Source organism: Trachymyrmex septentrionalis, unplaced genomic scaffold (assembly GCF_001594115.1).
Source record: "Trachymyrmex septentrionalis isolate Tsep2-gDNA-1 unplaced genomic scaffold, Tsep1.0 scaffold81, whole genome shotgun sequence".
Classification (NCBI taxonomy): domain Eukaryota; kingdom Metazoa; phylum Arthropoda; class Insecta; order Hymenoptera; family Formicidae; genus Trachymyrmex; species Trachymyrmex septentrionalis.
In genome coordinates, this window is record NW_017305997.1 from 306,772 (window position 1) to 313,710 (window position 6,939).

A 6,939-nucleotide genomic window follows, 5' to 3' on the forward strand; every position below is an offset into this window, starting at 1 on the left:
TCTTTGCAAATATATATATTACCGAGAGAGATATTTAAATTATCGTAAATATTATAATATACGTACGTAACACGCGGTGACTAATTATTTCACTAGCACATATGTGGATTGATTTACATAGATTTTTATTCGCCGCGCAATCTACAATTTCCCAGATAATTTATCGGTATGGATCGTTATCGTGAGCTATCAGATTTTTTTCTACGTTTATAGAAGGAGGAAACGAGGTTTTGCGTTATCATATCATTGCAATTGTTCATCTTAGAATAGAGTATCATTACTTTTATCTAGTACCTATTTAATATCTCGAAAGAAATATTAAAAATAAACAAGATATCTGTACGTGGATAACGTTGCGAACAACAAACATCTCGAGTCCCAGAGACGACATGATACATAACATCATCATCGACACGATGATTCGTTCTTCGTACGTGGTGCACGAATGTTATATGCAACCGTCACGGTGCGTTTCGTGAATATTCATGGTTCGATACTTTCGTGGACAACGGCGAAGACCAAGAAACGAAAATTTCTACGCATAGTCACGTGTTTTCGTCAATATGCAACGGTTGGAACGCGATTGCAGTGCATATCAATGTGCAAGAGCCAAGCCTCACATAGTTGTGATTTTTTTCAGATTCGCTGATGCATGTATCAATGATGACTACCTTTTATATATATAAATTTTATATATAAATATATATATATATATAATTTTCTTCTATATTAGTTATTTCTCAAATTATAACTATATACATAATACACAAATTCAATAGGTAAACAGCAATTATATATAATATAACATAAGATCTTGCCCGATTACCGAAAATATTGGCTCATTTATCTTGGGTATAATTTAATTTAATTTTTTAATTTAACTTTTCTTTAATTTAATGCGTAAGCTTGAAACTATACTCGTACTGTTAGCGTATAAAAAAAATAATTCCTTACATCGAGTGTTCTTCAGCAAGAGACATAAATGATACAGGATGACACAGTGAATCATTTCACCATCGTTATTGTCACCACACATTCAGAATAAGCGAATTTTTAATTGAAGCGTTTTAAGAATTGGCGTATGATGTAAAGCAGGAGATGTTTCGATTTAGCGCTTAATGTAAGAATTGTTTATATATTAACATTGAAAAGGTTCTAATATAAGGACAAAAAAACATTTGTTAAATATTATAATTTACAAGACATTAAATGTAGCAATCAAGAACTAGCGGTGGCTCTTAGCTCTTTTACCTCTTGCTATTGAATCATTTCATTTTTCTTCAACATTAGCAAATAAAAATGTAATTAATTTATTACGTTATACACTGTATAATCCGTGTCTCTTGCTGAAAAACAGCCAAATTACAAATTAACGTAATAAATAATAATGTTCTATGTATAAAATAATAGCGTTCTAATGTATATGTAGCTTTGCGGACGATGTTGAAAATCATTGGATCGATTCCCCCGGTCATCGGCCCCGAATCGCGCGTTTTCTTAAGTACGAGAGATCCGATCCCCGCATATTTCGCTTAGCTTTACGTCAACACGTGCGCGTTAACGTTCGCAACTCCTCGCCGGTTGCCAGCAATCGAGCTAGGTCGTGCACGCATCGCGAAACATCCGGTGCTTTAACGCGGCTCGTGAACTTAACACCCCGTCGAACCCGGGGCGCAGAACCCGCCGCCGTTTTCCGCCAGAATGAACATATACACGCTTCTCTCTCACTCTCGCGTGAGATATCCGCGTTTACTACGTCGTTCGTGAGCGGCCGGCTGGCCAGCGTATACTTATCGCGAGTCGCGCGGACTCACAGGTGTTAAGTGCATGCCTATCTACGCGGCTAAGTATACAGGCGGCACGCAAACCCTGCCAAATTAACACGCGAAAGTCACGAATCACGGCTAGCCTCGCCTCCGATCTTCGAGCCGCTCTTTCGCACGATGTAGGGAATAGATCCCTCCGTTATTTTATTCCGCGAAGATACAATACCTGTGTGTGAGTTCAGTCGAAAGCCACAGCGCAACTTCTTAGCGCATTTAGATACTAGCGTTTTACTCGAGAATCGAAGAAAAAGCTCATTTCCGAATGAATTGTCATTATACAGGGTGTTTCAGGATCTCTGAAACAAACTTCAGTGGGTGGTAGATGTCATCGAAAGAATCATGCTTGGTTTATGCTTCGGTTCTAACCCTGATATACTAAAATTCAGCCAACAGGTCTGCCAAATGAAATCCTAATTGAAATCTGTATTCCATTGGCTGAATTTTCGGATTTTAGAATTTTCGGATTTTAAATTAAAAAGAAAGTTTAAATTTAAGTGTCATTTCGGATCGCTAACCCCTAATTAGGTGTGTTTTTTTTTTCGTAAGGGAAGACCGAAGCGTAAATCAGGCATCAACTTTTATTAAGGAACCTGATTCTCCGACGTATTTTAAGGAGCTATGCGTTCCGTTATGTGTGACGTCTGATAATACCAGTTCATATCTTTCGATTTTATTTTTTTGCAAAGACAACAAAAAGGCAACAATGTTGACTTACAATAGTCATGTGCAATGCTGCCACTCAACCAATTGCGTGGCACCTCAGCCGGTTCAAATCAGTCTCGAAAGATCACTCGGTCGAAGTGAATGGATGTTGGCTTCAGTCCGAAAACTTTTTGTCAGTGCCCGCCAAACCAAAATCGTGCATTGTAATCTTTTTATATATATATATATATACCAAGTTTTGCATTCCTATTGTGTGAAGACTCTAAATTACATTTTTTCGCTCTTCTCTTTCGTACTGCCTTCCTTGAGGCGAATGCCGGAATTAATTTCCGAAAAAGAAGAAGCCGATGAAGCCGAATAAGAACACACAGCTCTTTAAAATCGGTATCGGCGTACACAGATTCCTCAACAAAATTGATTCTTTTAGTGGGATCCATCCCCTGAAGTTTGTCCGTATAAATTATCCGCCTCTTTCTTACGTAATGAGATGGCGTTTTAAAACGTGACATTCGTGTCGTTGCATAAGAACGTCTTTGAAGCAAAAGCGCAAAAGTAAATTTGGCAGGACCCGTAAATTCCGGCGGTGGACGTGGGCCGTTCTTGGAACAAGGGCGTCGATAATTGAAGTGGACGCAATCGGGAGAACTGAGGTGCCGAAACGGGTCTTAAACGAGTTCGAAAGATGAGATAAGGACCCCCGGTAATATCAAGGGGCAAGATCGATTGTGCGCGCGCAGCGTATGCGCAGGAAGGAAGCGCTTCGGGCGGTGTCATATTTTACGACTCATTTTGCTATGTCCTTTCTCGCGCCACATCGCGGCCTTATAAATTCGCACGGAGATACTTAGCGGTGCTCCGACGACGTTTACCGACGGCGAGACCGCTTAACCGTCCCGCGTAACTTTTTCCGTCCGCCTTTATCCGCGCTAAGGACCGTCATAATTCCAGAAGTAAATGCGCGTAAATCAGTTCGTAGAACAAGAATACACCTTGGCTTTCAACGAGGGTCTGACACGCTAAGCGACACGCGCGGTGATAATTTTATAGATACACCAACGAAAATTACGCCAATCTCTTACGGCAGTTTTTAGAGAGGAGATAAAACGAGAAGGAGCGAGCGATCGCTTTGATATTCTCAATCTCTTTGCGAATTACAAGATTCAATAATTGTAGATTTTATCAATCTTAATGTTTTCATTGTCAATATGAAATTGCTATACGTTCCGCTTCTAAAATAAAGACAAATACGTGTCGCGAGGGTACAATTATCAGTACAATAATATCTCTTGATCAGTCATCAACCGGCGCGTCCACGTTGCACAAGCAGATAGACTTCTTAATAGCGAACGGTGAATATCAGTTTTCGAGAGACGTGGACGAAACGTGGGTCGAGTTTAACGAAAATTAAATCTCGCGTAATTTTCGCCGCAATTAAGCGCAGACCGGCAATTTGCGTGCCTCTACGTAGCAATCTTTCGCGATATTTTTAGCATGAGCGCGAGAAAGAGAGAGAGAGAGAGAGAGAGAGAGAGAGAGAGAGATCTCGGTTTGAGGATCGAGATAAGCGGATCTCTCGCTAAGAAATAAGTAGTTTAAGACGGTTCGCGTGGCCGGAGATTGGTCTGACGTCGTTCACCACCACTGCCAAGAGTGGGGCAGTGTTTTATGCTTGGAGCCCTGGGTGTTGTGCATCGTCGTGTGTATCCACAGGTGCATCCCGGCCGCTTGGTCGGAGCGCGTCGAACCTGCCGGTTCCGTGCCGGGAAGACGCGAAACCGTGAATTGTGAAACGTACAGGAGTGTCGCGCAGTCCGCGAAATGTTATCGACGCGATAAACGGTGGATTCGAAGGTGCGATATACCCGCGAGCGTGCCGATGTTATCGCGGATAATCGATGTGCGAAGTTAATTCGGTGGCCCGGTACGAGGATCGGTCGGTCAGTTTAAAACATACATGCCGGATCCGAGCGAAAACAAACCCTCCCGTTTGGGATCTCGTGACTTTTTTTCGAGCATCGTATAATGTTTCGGGGAGAAACGCTTCACGCTTTCTGTAACAAGCACTTTCGATATATCGGCTGGGAAGTAACGACGACACTACCGATGAAGGTTCAAGTCTATCCCAGAAAGGGATATTATCGTCGATAAATATATGTGTTTAAAATTTTACAGTAACTGCGCATTATTTGCATAAATGTCTGTCGCTTCGGATACCAAGATGAAGAGATGGAAGAATATGATTTTATAAACATTTATCGTTTTAATTTTGTTCATCGATAAGTGATACTTTACATGTACAAGTAGAAACGATAAGTATTCAGATTCACTACTTGTTTGAAAGTATTCGTAATCGTAGTACAAATAAGTGCAAATAAATATTTAATGTCATTTAATATACATATCGTTATCGACAAAAAAAACACGTGAACAACAAAGAACTGTGCTTGAACTTGCAAGTCACTTAGAAATTCGTATTTTGTCGAATTATCATAACAAAATCTGCATAGATTATTCAACATTTACGAACGTCGCCGAATTCGGTTACAATTATCGCTGCTTAAACTTAGTAAATTATATAAATTATTAAAATAAAATATAAGTTTGTGGCTCCAAGAATAAATGAAGTGTAAGTACATTGCGTTAAGAAAAATTTCTGATTGAAAATTAACGATAGACAGTAGATTCTAATTATATCAATCAGAATTCCGGCCATCATGATTGAACAGCTGATTATTTCTACTAGAATTATAATAGGTTACTACTATGAAATTCTAATTTGTTCAATATTTTCCATTAGAATTCCAATTAATGCAATTCTTTTTCAGTGCTCTTACATAAATTATACGAATATAATCGTGCTCCGATAGTACTCTCGAATAGTACAGAGCGAATGAAGGATATTTAGAAACCTGTGGATCGTTCCATCGAGGCATCACACGAGAGAAGCACGAGAGGCTACCTCACGAGAATCGAGAGAGGGTAGACGCAGGGGCCGAGATCGAAAAAAACTCGCTTGTTATTCGCGTGCCGGTAGGATCCCGTCGTCGTCGGCACTGGGGATGCCGGCATCCCGGCATCCCGACGCGATGGTGGGGAATGACGATGCCCGCGGCGCGAGCGCGGGGAGGGGGGGGGAGAGAGAGCGGGAGGCGGGAGCGCGCGCGAGCGAAGTGCCGGGCTTTGGGGTTCCGTCTGATGGTGGTGGAGCCGACCGATGCCGATGCGCTCGTGTCGCGTCGTGAGCGAGACTCAAGCGAGTGAAGCGAGAGCCGGCGAGCGCACATCGCACTCGCGACGCGCGCAAGCCACAACGCGACAAGTCAAGTCGTTCACGCTCACGCGACTCACGACTCACGACTCACGACTCACGTTCGCGCCGCGCCACGCCGCCGCCAGTCAGCGACGGTCATCGCCGGTGCTTTCACGGTGTCTCCGCCGTATGGCCATGCGTCGCCCCGCCGACCTGGTCACGATACCGATCACGATCGCAGGAGTACACATCGTCGATCGCCGAGGACGCCGAGTCGTCAGTCCGGCGCGTGCGGGGACGAGCGGCAAACGCCGTGGCTCACCCCGAGCGGAATATTGCGGGCGTAATCCGCGTAACATTCGAGTCGATCGGGACCGATCGCTCGATCGATGAAGGCACGCGATATCGGTTCACCGCCGTGTCGCTACGGGACGTGTCGTTGTATTCTTACGAGGAAGTTGATCGCAGAATATATATGCGCTGGGTACATCGCCGTTTTCTCACCGGCTTTGCGAAGGGAAGCCCATCGCGCGTCTTCTAAACTTTATATTTGCCGCACTCGAAAAGAGACTTCGTTCGCTGGCCGGATTTTCTTCGCCGTCATTTTATTCGGCGAGTGCCAAAATTGAGGAGGAGAAGAAGAAGAAGAAGAAGAAGAAGAAAGTCCGCCTGAACGTCGTCAGTGAAAGGATCATCCGGCCAAAGTAACTTTCACCCTGCCGACGACTCGCATCCCCCGAGAAAAGTCGCCGCTGCGCGCGGCACGCAAGCGGGAGGATCTCGCCTATCGCCGCGTCGCTTCGGCCGAAGCGAGTCAGTGCTACTCCCGATTTCCGTGCGAGTACCACCGCTCCCGGTCTCTCGACGTCGAGGACGGATTACAGCGCGTGCCGGATTCCGTCAGTCGCGAGTCCGCGCCACTCCGAAGAGGCAGCGGATTTTCCGCCGAGAATCAGCGAAAAACGATAAAAACGAAGTTCGCGTGAAAGTGATCGCGATCGAACGGAGTGCCAGGGATAATCGAAGGAGCAGGGCACTCTTCGTTCTCCAAGTCCCATCTGCCGGCGGACGTTGATGAGAATCTGTCGAGTGTCGTAATTATCGAGCTCCGCGTATGTCGCGATCTTTTAGCGATCTCGCGACACCAGTTTGACATCTCGATCTCGCGAGGAAAGAAACTCGGAGCCCAGAAGCAGAACA